Source organism: Neomonachus schauinslandi, chromosome 10, assembly GCF_002201575.2.
Source record: "Neomonachus schauinslandi chromosome 10, ASM220157v2, whole genome shotgun sequence".
Taxonomy (NCBI): domain Eukaryota; kingdom Metazoa; phylum Chordata; class Mammalia; order Carnivora; family Phocidae; genus Neomonachus; species Neomonachus schauinslandi.
This window is the reverse complement of record NC_058412.1, coordinates 46,994,687-47,009,574: the sequence shown is the minus strand read 5'-3', so window position 1 is coordinate 47,009,574 and position 14,888 is coordinate 46,994,687.

The window sequence follows — 14,888 nt, the reverse complement described above, 5'->3', positions numbered from 1 at the left end:
GCCTTGAGCACAATCCACCTATGGATTAGGCATAATATAGCTTTTCTATTTTTGCATAAATAGTACTATTTGTCATAGAGAATGGACTTTGGCATAAAAAAAGATATAGATTTGAATCTCAAATATGTCACTTGATAGCTAAGAGACTTCAGACTAGTTATTTAATCTCTCTAAGTCTTAGTTTCTTTATCTTTAAAATGAGAAGTCTTAAAGTATTTATGTAATTATTAACTCAGTTGTAGTAATGATAAATAAAGCTTTTGGTATAGATAATGTACTAGATTCTCAGCAATTGAGATTTGTTGCAATGATGTATATATGTGATGTATATAGTAAATCTACTTTTGATAATTTTTTTCATCTACTCAGAATCTAGTTTAGGCTGCTAATGTAAACTTTAGTCTTAGCATGTAAAAAAAATATTTAAAAAGCAACCTTCTATTGGGGCACCTGGATGGCTCAGTCAGACTCTTGGTTAAGCGTCAGACTCTTGGTTTCAGCTCAGGTTGTGATCTCACGGGTCCAGGGATCAGTCAGCATGGGGTTCTGTACTCAGCAGGGAGTCTGTTTGAGGAGTTTTTCCCTGTGGCCCCCCCCCCCCACTCGTGTGCATGCGCTCTCTCTCTGTCTCAAATAAATAAATAAATCTTGCATTTTTTTTTTAAAGCAAGCTTTTATTGAAGGATGGGTCTACAGATTATTTTCTAGTTGTATCTCCCCACTCCCTTCCATTCTCTGCCTTTCTTTGCCCTACTATGTGACTTGGGAAGCTGACATCTAGAAAGTATATCACCTGGGCTCTCTTGCCTGTGGCTTTCAGTTAGTTTGGTCAATGAGAGACAGTAGCAAATGATTGGATCTCAAGAAGAGAAAAATTTCAGGGTATTATTATTCTCCTTCCTTCTTGCTTCACCGTGGTTCCAGCTGTGGCTGTGTTGTTCTTCTTAGACAGTGTTTTTCAAATTGAACACACATTAGAATCATTAGAAGTTTTGTTAAAATGTGGATTTCTGGGTCCTACCCCAAGAACTTCTGATTTAGTAGATGTGGAATGGAATACAAGCATTTGCATTTCTAATAAAGTCTCAGGTAAAGGTGATGCTGATCCAGAACCATCTATTTGACAACCAGTGCTCTTAGATAACAGGTCCCCGGGGCCAGCTTTCCTTCATAGCCATGGCTGTCACTTGTCTCAGATAACACCATTCACTCCACTTCAGGCCTGGTAAGGTGACAGTAACCCTTCTTCTATTGCCATACCCTGGGTGGTGCCTCACCATCCTCTAGAAGTCCCTTAATGGACGACTTGCCCACACTTCCAGAAGTTCCCTTTCATTATATTATCTTTCATTAGTACTGTTAAGTATGCCATTTTTTTTCCTTCCTGGACTGTAACTGATACAGTGGGTAAAGAAATTACTCAAATTAAACATTAAGGATTTTAGAAAATAACTGGATTTGCTGAATTTTAACTTTTTAAAAATTATTTTAGAATTTTATGTCCTAAGTCTGTCGTTCCATCACAATTCAGACAACTTTCCAAATTCAAATCAGAGAGAATATTGGGTTTCAACCCATTGCATCCACACAGCCCCTCTGAAAATGTAAATGAGACAAAACAACAACAAAGAAGCATTACCCTAAAAGCTTCCATTTCAGATCTATTGCCATTTCCATGATAGTTAAAATTTGAACTGGAGTTGTGACTTCATGTAATGATTTTCTAAAATAGAAATGTCTTAGTCATTTAGTTTCTATAAATGTATCATTTTCTGAAGAATGTTTTAAACAGCTTTAGTAGTTTAGAAGTTACTCAGCATAGATAATTCTATTATTGTTAAAAACTACTGTAAATTTAGTATTCACCCCCCATTTTCCCTAAACCTACTAATTATGATTAGAAATGTTTTGAAACTTCAAGATTGAGACTTAAATGTCTCTAAAAAGATGAGTTTTCAATCCCCCTGCTCTTATCTTTTGTTTCTGGGTAAGGGGTTATTACCTGTGAGAATTATTTTTCCCATTCTATGAAGAATGTCTGTTTGCTGTTAAAAAGGTTACTCTTAACTGGTCTCTTGTGGACCGTTCCAGACAAAAAATGACTACAGTGAGAAGAGGGAAAAATTCTTTTGGTATAGTGAAGATACAAACAATTTCTCTATAAGATTTTTTTAAATGAGGCAAAAGTTACAATGAGGATAACAGGGGTCTGCTGCCCTGTGGGGCATCAGCAGTCAGAAAGCTCAATAGCATAGAGCCAACTGTCTCCTGATAGGATCCTAACATCTCCACACCTAAGATTCTTGGGTTCTCGATGTTACTTTGTGCAATTTTGAAGAATGATGTCTCAACCATCAAAATAAATTCTAAAAAAGCAATCTGACATTTTTTCAAAGTAATGTCAAAAAGGTCTCACCTTTCCCAAGTCCTGGATATAAACAATCCACTCTGTCTAGAATTTCTCAGAGCAAGAAATGGCTCCATTTTATGTTGTATTACATGAAAATTTTTGAGGCCAAAAGGATGTGTGGTGATGTATAAATTTAGAATTCATTGGAGACAACAGAGTTTAAACATCAGCAAAGAAGAGGGCCAAGTACTTGTATCTGAAATTCTAAAATATATCATGAGTTTGTTACACTTAGAAAGAATCATTGAGGTTTTTTTAAATTGAATTTAATTTTTTTTATGGAATTGGCACTAGCAACAATCTTTTATTTGAGGTCTCTTAGAGGGATAACAATAAAAGTGACATGCAAAATTTGTTGCCTAAAATCCACAGTGAAGCACCAGATATCAACAATGAAATTAGCATTTTTAAAAATTCTACGGATTAGGTAAACAAAGCAAATATATAAACACACTTCCATTTTAACCATCTCTTTGTGACTAATGTCAAAATTAATTGTACCACAATCAGAAAATTTGGGCTATTGAGACTTTCCTTACGGTATACGTCAATTCTGTTCATGTTCCATGATTGCTTGAAAAAAGAAAATGCTTTGTATACCTATTAGATGTGGAATTCAACATATGCCTGTTAAGTCAGGCTTATTTATTGTAATTTCTTATCTTATTGGCTTTAATAACTTGGTCCTGCTAATTCTATCAGTTTCTTTTTTTTTTTAAAGATTTTATTTATTTATTTGAGAGAGAATGAGAGACAGAGAGCATGAGAGGGGGGGAGGGTCAGAGGGAGAAGCAGACCCCCCGCCGAGCAGGGAGCCCGACGCGGGACTCGATCCCGGGACTCCAGGATGATGACCTGAGCCGAAGGCAGTCGCTTAACCGACTGAGCCACCCAGGCGCCCTAATTCTATCAGTTTCTAAGAAAGGTGTGTTGAAGTTACTATTTGTAGGTCTGTTCGTTTCTCCTAGTAGTTCTCTCAATGTTTGTTTTACACAGTTGGTTGTTTTGTTTTGGGTCCAATCAGTTTTAAGGTAGTTGTTTCTTCCTAGAAACAATTTGTTTTTTATATCACAGACTCCTCTCTTTCTTTCATATATCACATCTTATCTATCAGCAAATCCTGTCTGATCAAACTTTGTAATATGAATTCCACAATTTCTGACCATTGCCAACATAGACCCTCTGGTTGCAGCCATTACAATACCGTATTTCTTCTCGATTATTGCCGTAGCCCCTAACTCTACCGCTTCCACTCTTGCCCTCCTAGGGTCTATTCTCAACAAAGTTCCTCCACTTCTTCCAAGAGGCTACAGAGTCCTCTGCAGTCAAGGCACTGTCCCTTGTGAAAGAACCCCACAGAGCAGCTCTATATTTGCATTCAGTGGGGTCCTATAAATGTCAGTAATCCTGGAATTGTTTTTATGTTAGGTTCTTAGCTTACAGTTTTTATACCATTATAAATTTGGACCCATATCTACAGATGGTGAGGGCCTGGGGTTTTCATTTATGGGAGGGGAATTTTTTTCTTCCCATCCAAGGAGGCCTAGTGAGATGGCTACCATTTTTGCTGCTTCCCAGGGATAAAGAATGCAGTTGTCCTGTTTAAAGTGAGTGAGTGGGAACTTGAGTGCAGCCCTTAATCGAGGGTGTTTGTTCTTCCGCTTCATGTAAGTCTCTGTCAAGTCTCCAGCCTACAGGGTGGCAGAGCCCTAGTCCTTCACCTTCAAGGTCCGAGTCTATAACTGAATCATTGTGAGATGACACACCTTCAGCTTATCCTTAACTTTTAATTTCATATCGGGAACCCAGAAATCTGCCTGTATTTGTTTCCATTTGTTGTATTTTGGTGTGTGTGTGTGTACTTTTAGATATTTTTAATCTGGAGTTTCTATCCATAGTTTGTAGCAGGAGAGTAGTCCTTTGGTGACAACTGAATGTACTCTGCTTTAGGTTCCATAATAATTCTCATTCATGTTCTTAGATATCTTTAATTAGATTAGGATGAAATTTATAATTAATTCTCAATATTTTTCTAACCATTATTTAATCAATTAAAATCTTCAGCAAACTTTTTTTTTTAAAGATTTTTTATTTATTCATTTGAGGAGAGAGGATGAGCGAGAGCATGAGCAAGGGGGTGGGCCAGAGGTAGAGGGAGAAACAGATTCCCCACTGAGCAGGGAACCTGATGTGGGGTTTGATCCTAGGACCCCAGGATCATGACCTGAGCTGAAGGCAGATGCTTAACTGACTGAGCCACCCGGCACCCCTTAGCAAACATTTATCGAATATTTTATGCCTGGAGGTATGTTAGACCATGAGGATTCTATAGCTAACAAAACATACCCCTTCCATGCCCTCATGAACTTAAAGCATAGTGGAAGAAATTGATATTAAACAACAAATAAAGAAAGAAGTAAAATTACAAATCGTGGTGAATGAATCCATGTTATGAATAAAGTCATCTTGGGGAAGAAATAAAGCAAAACTGGGATAAGGAATCTAATTTAGATGGGGTGATTGGAAAAGACTTCTATGACCTCCAAGAAAAAACAGAAAACAGTTTCATAGAAATGCCTATTACAGTTCTGAATCATTTATTAGTGACCTTTAGGACTAGAGGGTGTGATATTTGGAATTAATTAAGAAAAGACTCAGATCTCAGATTTTACTCAATGGACCTCAGTCATTACATGGGTTCAAATATACCTTAGGTTGAATGCCACTTGGTTGATGTTAGAGGTTACACACAGGAAAAAAACAAACCACAAGAAATCTACAAATATTATATGGCTAGTATGTGATTCCTACAGATAGTAGTTGACATATGATTTAAAATGGTTTTTCACCTTTTTTTGGAAACAGGTATTTTTTCAGTTTCATTGAGTGTAACTGACAAAATTATAAGATATTTAAAGTGGACAACATGATGATTTGATATATGCATATATTGTGAAAGTATTCCCGCTATAGAGTTAATTAACAAATCCATTACCTCACATATGTACGTTTTTTTTTTCTTTTTCTTTTGGTGAGACCATTACATTCTCTTTTCTTAGCAAATTTCAATTGTATAATACAGTGTTATCAGTTATATAATACAGTGTTATCAAGCAAATTTCAATTATATAATCACCATGTTATACATTAGATCCTCAGACCTTGTAACTGAAAGTTTATACCCTGTCACCAACTTCTCTTTATTCTCCCACCCACCAGCCCCTGGCAACCACTTTTCTACTCTTTGTCTTGGAAACTGTTGGAGGGTGAGGGCCTGCGAAGAGGTGAGCCTCAAGCATTATAAAGACTACTACTCTCCTTATAAAGCCTACAGGAGAAAGGAATTTGATAATTTATCACTAGAAAAGGAAAATCTTTAAAGAACTTTATCACTGAACTGGTGTGCCTCTTTTTCCCCTAATAAGTATGAAATGATCATTTCCCCCACTTTATTGCAACAGAGATGAATTTGAAGCCAAACTACATATTATTCTTGTCTTCAACATTTTCCCCCCTATTTCTGGATGACCCTTTTGAGGGTGAAATTTATAATAATTTTGAAGAAAGGTTTATGGGATTATGAGGGAAAGAAATGTAAGTTACATGCTTCAGAACCTGACTCTTCCTACCTACATTACAAAGCATTCTTCTTTTCTTCCTCAGAAGTAAGGTTATGAGAGAGGTGGAAAAAGATGAGAATAAAGTAAAGAAGAAAGAAAAATCAAAGCAAATACATAGAAAATAAATGAAGTGAGAAAATTGAAAAGGAATTTAATAACGGATTGTGATAAGGACATTTGTCCCCTTCACCACCGGGCAGGGTACAGAATGAGGTGTCCCTAAGGGAGAATGTGGATGCCATCTTTTCACCTTGTAGTTCCTCAGGAGTATTGCCCAATGAGGTGAACTAATTCTTACTGCTTTAGGGAGAATGCCTCCTAGACTATGACTACTAGTTAAATTCATTATAGATACTCTACCTTAAAAAACAAAGAGAATTGAGATATGGGGTTAGCATTTTGAGGTTTTGCTCCTGGTGTTACATATTAAAATGTATTGTATATATTAAAAACTAACCTACAAATAAAATATGATGTAATACACACTAAAATATGGGAGGCCATTGGCAGAAGTAATGTTTTTTTTTTTTTAAGATTTTATTTATTTATTTGACAGAGAGAGACACAGCGAGAGAGGGAACACAAGCAGGGGGAATGGGAGAGGGAGAAGCAGGCTTCCCGCGGAGCAGGGAGCCCGATGCAGGGCTCGATCCCAGGACCCTGGGATTATGACCTGAGCCGAAGGCAGACGCTTAACGACTGAGCCACCCAGGCGCCCAGAAGTAATGTTTTGAAGAAGTGGAGACAATTATACAAAGAAGGTGATATTTTCCTACATCTTAAAGAACGAAGTGTTTTAGGTAGAGAGTGGGCTGGCATGCAAGTGGGTGGGAAAGATCAAAGTTGGTGAGTTTAGTACGCCATTACAGTGTGATAAATCTCAAAGCTCAGGTGTAAGAATCACTTTAATGAAGAGAAGTTTCATCAAGTAAATTAACAAAGACAAGGTTAATTTGTGCTATTAAATGAGTTCTTGGTAGCAGCCCATTTTTCACGTGTTAATCATAAAAAGAGATAAGTTAGTATTAGTGAAAAATCAATTGGAAGGAAAGCAAAGTACATCTGAGAGATTATGTTCCATTCAGTGAGTCCCCTGACCAGCCCACAAAAGAACTGAGAATAGCTTCACAGTGGCAATTTCTTTCTCTCTCTCTTAGGCATGTGCATAGTAAGTATTTATAAATTTCATTGAGGAGACAGCTTGTTTGTGGCTTGCCTAGAGCAGAGCCACAAGGGATGGGGATGCTTAAACCTGATGCCCCTTTTATGCTCATCAAAATGAGTCCTGGGAGGCTTCTTTATCTTAACAATGCTCTGCTAGCCTAAAAGGACCCTTTTTTTTTTTTTAAGATTTTATTTATTTATTTGACAGAGAGAAACACAGGAGAGAGGGAACACAAGCAGGGGGAGTGGGGGAGGGAGAAGCAGGCTTCCTGCTGAGCAGGGAGCCCAATGCGGGGCTCAATCCCAGGACCTTGGGATCAGGACCTGAGCCAAAGGCAGATGCTTAACGACTGAGCCACCCAGGCGCCCCATAAAAGGACCCTTTTAAAATCCAGATGATATAATTTATCTCCTCAGGAGATGTATGTTTACTATACATTACTTGTTTTACAGCTAAGGGAGAACGATAGTAGTCTGAATGCATTATTCCATTTGATGCAATATCTTTTTATCAAGATTTTTATGGGTCTGATTTATGGAGTTATTTTATGAATCCAACATATGGCAGGCTCTTGACCTCAAGGCTCTGTACTCAATATCTTGCAAGGGCATATTATTATTATTAGTCTTCACATTACTTTTTTATTCATTTCTTTTTGACACAGAACTGATATATAAGTTTACTCTAAGTAGTTATTGGTAAAAAGAATTTATTAAAAAGTTCCCACTATTTCCAGCAGTATCTAAAAATAAGCACTAAATATTTTATATATACACAAAAATAGTTGATATTCTATATACTTGTTTATTATTGCTGATGTTGCTTAATAAATAATTTTCCGTATATATCCAAAACGGCGGTTCTTCACATTTCAGAGGGTCATAGGCTACTTTTAAAATGGATGTAAGTCCAAGCATAGAAAATTTTGCATGTAATTTTAGAGAGCTTATGAATTCTCTAAAGCATAAGGGGCTATATGGATTTGACTCGACTCAATACATTATTTGTAGTTTATTTGTATATATTAGATATTTTCTGTGGCTTTGGAGCCTCCTTAGTCTCTATTTCTGGGAAGTTTTTCCACTCATTGCTTTTTCAGAAGGAAGTCTAGTAAGTATACTTAATCCTCTCTCTTCTTTTCCAGCTGACTAGACTGGGGTGGGTACATGATACAGGAAAGTCTATTCACTAGCTGGCTAGGAACCTGTTCCATTTTTTCCCTCTAGGAAATTTGAACTCAGAAATGTGTAGATTCTAACTGAAGAAAGACATGAGATCTATTATTGGAAGTGCCTTGTGAGTGACACATAGAATAAATAAGGGTAAATCTACAACTAAACACCCCAAAGTGAAAAGTGTTAATATAAGAGATAAAAAGAAAATATTAAATCTACACCGCTCCCCCTGCAAAAAAAACCCCAGATCACCTACAGAAGAATAATAAGAAATGTGTGGGGAGACATTTAGTGGTGGCAGTGGATGCCAGAAGATATTGAAGGAATAGCCTTAAGCTGGAAGCTTAGAATTTATTGCAGCAAAAATGAGGATGTCCAGACACAGTGTTACTGCAGTTTTTTCATTCAAAAGCTAGCTCACCATGTGTCACTCTAGAGTTGTCGTCCACCAGTCAACACATCCTGTCCATGCATTCAGAGCTCCCAATGGCTTTGTGGGTTGAGATACTTAAGGAAAACCTATATGAAGGACCAAAGGAAACAAATATATAGAAAAAAAAGAGGTCATAGAAAACAAAGGCAAACTGGAAGCCAAAGAAATCATCAAAGAAAAAAAAATTTAGTTGATCAGGGATAAGGGATGATCCCAGGATCCTAAACAAGAGCAGGATGCTACAAAAGAAACATTCCCACAGCAAATAAACACTCTTAACTTAAAAATTATGGTACTAGAAATGAAAAATGTAATAGAGAGTTTGTAATATAAAATTGAGAAACTCCCCCAGTAAAGAGAGTTAAAGAAAAGATTAAAAATATAACAAACGAGATAAAAGAATTAGAAGATCAATTCCAAATTTTTCACAAAAAAACAAAAAGAATTCCAGAAAGGGAAATAGGGAAAGGAATTCTCCAGGATGTTTGAGTTTAGAGATTTAGATGGTAAACAAGCAACAACAAGATTTGCCCCATAGTTGTTGGCTAATTACAAAGCTGTAATTGTTGGGACAGCGTAATTATTATGACAAAAAAAGGATCTCAGAAAAGGATCCAGACATACACGGAAAGTTGATAAGTGAAAAAGGTAATTCTAGAAATCAGTAGGGAACGTTTAAACTCTTGGATAAATATATCAGAGATAATTTGTTATTTATAAAGAAAAAATAAAATCAGATTTCTACTTCACGTCATACATAAGGATAAGTTTCAGGTGGTTTAAAATCTAAATATAAAGAAGCAAAACTTAAATACATGAGAAGAAAGAAATTTTAACCTTGGGTTAGGAATTATTTTCTTGAACAAGCAAACTAAAAAGTACATTTTATACAGGAAAAGATAAAGAGGTTTGAGTATAAACAATTTAAATATTTTGTTTAAAAAAAGACATCGCGGGGCACCTGCGTGGTGCAGTCTGTTAAGTGTCCAGCTCTTCATTTCTGCTCAGGTCGTGATCTCAGGATTGTGAGACTGAGCCTGGAATTGGGCTCCATGCTCAGGGCAGAGTCTGCTTTAGACTCTGTCTCCCTCTCCCTCTGCCCCTACCCGCTGTGCTCTCTCTCTCTAAAATACCTAAATAAATAAATAAATATTTAAAAAAATTTTTAAAGACATCATAAGTAATATCTAAAGACAAACCAGAGGGAAGATAATTACTGTGTATATATCCAGGATTTGTGCTCTACTGACCAGTAGGAAAAAAAAAAAATGGAAATATGAGCAAATGATTTATAAGAGCAAAATACAGACTAGGAAACCGGAAGCTAGTAACCATTAAGAAGTTCTCAAATTTAGTGAAAATCAGAGACATGCAATATGAAGTCAGAATAAAATATTATTTCACACTAAATAAACTGGAAATATTGTGAAAGTCTATACCAAATATTGGCAAAGATATGGTTAAATGTTGGTATCTGCTACTCTGAGTGTGAATATAATTAGAATATCTTTTTAAACATTTCTGTACTTGCCTGTTTTAAAAAACATAATTCATAATTAAAATTTTTGAAGTCATTATTTTTCTCTGTCTTCAAACAAGCTGAGTATCACAAGGATTATCTACATACAGTTGTAAAGAACTTTTGTTTTCTGAAAGCATTTTGGCTTTTTGTTTAGGGTTAGGCTATTACTACTAGCAGCTTTCTAATTTTTTCTAACACTTCAGTGTTGGTATATTTTTTCTAGAAAATGATCTGTTCCATTGATATTTTAGTATTCTTTAAACAAGAGTTGACATTGTAAATTCTAATAATTTGAAAAATCTTGTTGTGTCTGGGTTACATTTTCTTCCTCATTTTTATTATGGATTCATGGTTATTTTCTTTAGTTTTTACTAACCTTGCTAGAAGTTTGTTTATTTGTTGGTTTTTTAAAAAATCTAGTCTTTTGATTAGTGAATTAATTCTATTTGTTTCTTTTTCTTTCAATAGTCTCAAAAGCTGTGCGGAGCAGTAGTTCTAAAATGATGCTTGTTTTAATATAACTGTAGAGGTCCACCCCCACACAGAAGTCTCTCCAGGCTTTCTTTACTACCACTAACTTCCTCTAGGTCAAGGGTTTTGTTCCCTATTTGGGGAGGTCTCAAGTCTTTGAAAAGTGGGAGGGATTCCCTTGCAGGGAAGTTCTAATGGGATTTAGTTCATCTCAGGATGTGGATGAGCATTCATTTTGCTAGAAGATTCATTGATTGTCTGTAGGAAACTGGAGATGGATGCCCCTCTCCAATGGGAATGAGGATTGCTCACATGGCTATTCAGCCAAGGGAACTTTTACTTAAAGGAAAGCAATGACAAGCTGATCTTGGCAAGATTGAAGAAGCTCCTTGGCTAGCAAGAGTCATTGCAATGCTTGACTAGCTCTACACCATGACTCCATTTACTTTTTCAATCCCCCCCACCCCTTCTGCTGTGTTCACCCAAAAGGTAAGCTCACTTGTTCCTTCAACCTCTCTTAAGGTCATACTCCACTTGTTTTCCTTATTTACGCTTAGGCCAGGTGACCGCACAGACTTCTAGTCTCCAGCCATATCTTGTCATGGTAATAAACACCATACCTTGCCTCCTTTAGGACTTTTCACTTTTAATAATAAAAAAACTTTTCCTTTTCTTAAAAAAAAAAACACAAAAACCCCTTATGAAATAAAAAAGTTCAGAATTTCAAAACCATTTTTCTTCTCTGTGGTCCTTGTGAGCCTATTTTGGATGTCAAAAAAAATCATCTAAATGAAAATAGCCATATCAAATATTGAAGATTCCTTTTTTCTCTTTGCTCTCTTGCTATTTACAAAATCAATTCTTGAGGCCACATGGGTTTCTCTCATTGACCAGGGGGAAGGATTATGTCCAAGGAAGCAAAGGAAAACTAAGGAAAAAATTAATATTTCAAAACATTAGTTTGTTACATTGATATTTGTAGAGCTCTGTTTTCTCTTGAAAACACTTCCTTTTACTTTCCCATTTATTAACTCCTGTAACCTCAGGCACGAATGTTAACACAGAGACAGGCTGAGCTCAGATCCTGGGGTCAGTTACACATGGCTTCTTCTCCCTGACTTTGAGCATAAACTGGGCTTTGCCTTTAATGCTCAGTTTATTCATTTGCAAATGTGGGCTGATAAGAGTACCTAGTTCATAGGTTCGATGAAGGTTAAATGATAAGCATGTGTAAAATACACACTGGATTGTATGTAAGCACTTACTCTTTCATCTTTATCAATGTCACTTCTCAAGAAATATCCCCCGGGGCACCTGGGTGGCTCAGTCATTAAGCGTCTGCCTTCAGCTCAGGTCATGAGGATGGAGGCCCACATCAGGCTCCCTGCTCCGCGGGAAGACTGCTTCTCCCTCTCCCACTCCCCCTGCTTGTGTTCCCTCTCTCGCTGTGTCTCTCTCTGTCAAATAAATAAATAAAATCCTTAAAAAGAAAAAAAAAAAAACTCCTAATATCTCAAAACTTTACCATTTCCCTGTTCCTTTGCCACTCTGTATCACTCACATTTAATTTTTAAATATCAAAATCATTTACACCTATATCTACCCTCCCAGTTTTGAGGATACGAGATAGGTGTTTTTCATCTGTGTAAATCTCCCACCCCACTTGTGAGAGCAAGTATCTCACACTGGAGTTTATTTTAAAGCTTTTTACTTTTTACTAGCTTGTCAAGAAAATAGGTCATCACACATGATTTTGAGGAAGTAGGTAAGTATAAACTAGAGACAATCAACCAGAGTTATCATTTTAGTGTAATCAATAAAGTCTTAAAAAAATTCCTTTTATTGAAGAGAAGAGAATCAATCAAAAAAGCACACATGCATATATTTTAAATTATTGAACAATTAAGAAATCCCTCTATTCCTTGTCTCAGCTCTACCACCCTCTTCTCAAAGGTCCTCAAATGATGGTTTTTTTCTGGTTTTTATTTTTTTGGTTTTGGGGTGGTTTTTTTTTTTATACTTCCAGAGTTCAGAAGTCTAAAATCAATAATTTGGCAGGACTGTATTCCTCCTGGAGGCTTCAGGGAAAAAATGATTTCCTTACTTTTTCTAGTTTCTGGAGTTCATCAGCATTTTTTGGATTTTGATCTCTTTTTTTATTTTCAAAATACATCACCTCAACCTTTGGTTCCATTGCATGTCTCCTTCTAACTTTGACTCTTCCTGTTTCCCTCTTATAAGGACCTTTGTGATTATAATGGGCCCACCCAGATAATCCAGGATAATCTCCCTAGCTCAAAGCCCTTAATTTAATCATATCTACAAAGTTTCTTTTTGTATGTAAGGTCACATTCATCTTTCTAAGGATTAGAACATCAACATCTTTAGGGGAATAGTATTCTGTCTACCACAGTAACCATTAACCTGACATTTATTTATTTTATTTTTTCTTCTCATAGATATTTTTAAATCATTTTATTTTCTTCATTATAAATGTGCTCTTTAATCCACATCCCCTATTTTCCCCATCCCCCACCTATCTCCCCTCTGGTAATCATCAGTTTGTTCTCTATAGTTAAGAGTCTATTTCTTGATTTGTTTCTCTCTTTTTTTTCTTTTGCTCATTTATTTTGTTTTCTTAAATTCCACATATGAGTGAGATATAATGGTATTTGTCTTTCTCTGATTGACTTATTTCACTTAGCATTATACTCTTGAGCTCCATCCAGGAACCTTTCAATGATATAGATTAGTTTGCCTATTTTTGAATGTTATGTAAATGCAATCTTTATATAAATGTACCCTTTGATGTCCAACATCTTTCACTCAACATTCTATTTGTGAGGTTCATCCACATTGCTGCACGTTGCAGTAATTTGATGATTTTCATTGCTGCATGGTATTCCATTGTAGTAACATACACAATTTATGCATTCTATTGCTGACCAGCTTTTAAAATTTTATTGTTTTTAGTCATTATAATAAATTGTTATAAATCATCTTGTACATCTTTTCCAATACCTGTATGCATGTGTGCTTTATGGAATTTCTGGGCCAGAAATTTAAAAAAGTTAAGCATATGCTTAACTTTAGTAGATGCTTCCAACCAGATTTTTAAAGTGGTGTACTAATTTATACTTCCACGGGAGGGTAGAAGAGTTTCAGTTGCTCCACATCCTTGGCAACATGTGGCATGTGTCAGAGTTTTACATTTTAGAGAATATATGATGGTATTTTATTGTGTGTTTAGTTTGCATGTCTACCACTGTTAGCATTTTTTGATATATCTTTTGCTCATTGTGTAGCCTGGTTTTGTAGAATGCCTTCTCAAGGTTTTGCTCACTTTTCTACTGTGCTATTATTCTATCATTGATTTTTCTGAATTCTTTATGTTTTCTGGATTAAAATTCTTGGTTTGTTGTATGTATGGCAAATATCTTCTCCCTTCTTGTTCTTTTAATCTCCTAGTGGTAATACTGATAAATAGAAGTTCTTGACTTTAACAGAGCTCAATTCATCATTTTCTTTCCTTTATGGGTGGTGTCTTTTGTGTTCTTTGTAAGATATTTTCATCTACCTTAGGATAAAAATGGCTTTCTTCTATGTTGTCTGCTAGAAACTTTATTGTTTTTCCTTTAAGTTTAGATCTTAAATGTATAAGGAGATGAATTTTGTGTATGCTAGGATAGAAAGGTCAAAATTCCATTTCTTTCCATAAGAAAGATTCTCTATTCTATTACACTGGATTTTTCCTTAACTATCTTTAAGTATCTTCCATACTCTTCATTATTGTAGCTTTTATAAGCCTTTTCATCTAGTATCTTTATTTTTCTTCGTTAAGATAGTAGCAGACTAATTTTGTCTATTTCCATACTTACAATATGACCTTCTTTGATGCTGCTTTATCTGCCTACCATTTCAAATCCTTACTCTTTCACAGCCAAATTCCTTGGCAGAGGATATATCACTGCTTTTTACTTTCTTCCTTCTGGGATCTTGACCCTTTAAGTGCTGACTGGCTATTATGGTGGCTCCAAGCTCCCATTTCCTTCCTTCCTTCCTTCCTTCCTTCCTTCCTTCCTTCCTTCCTTC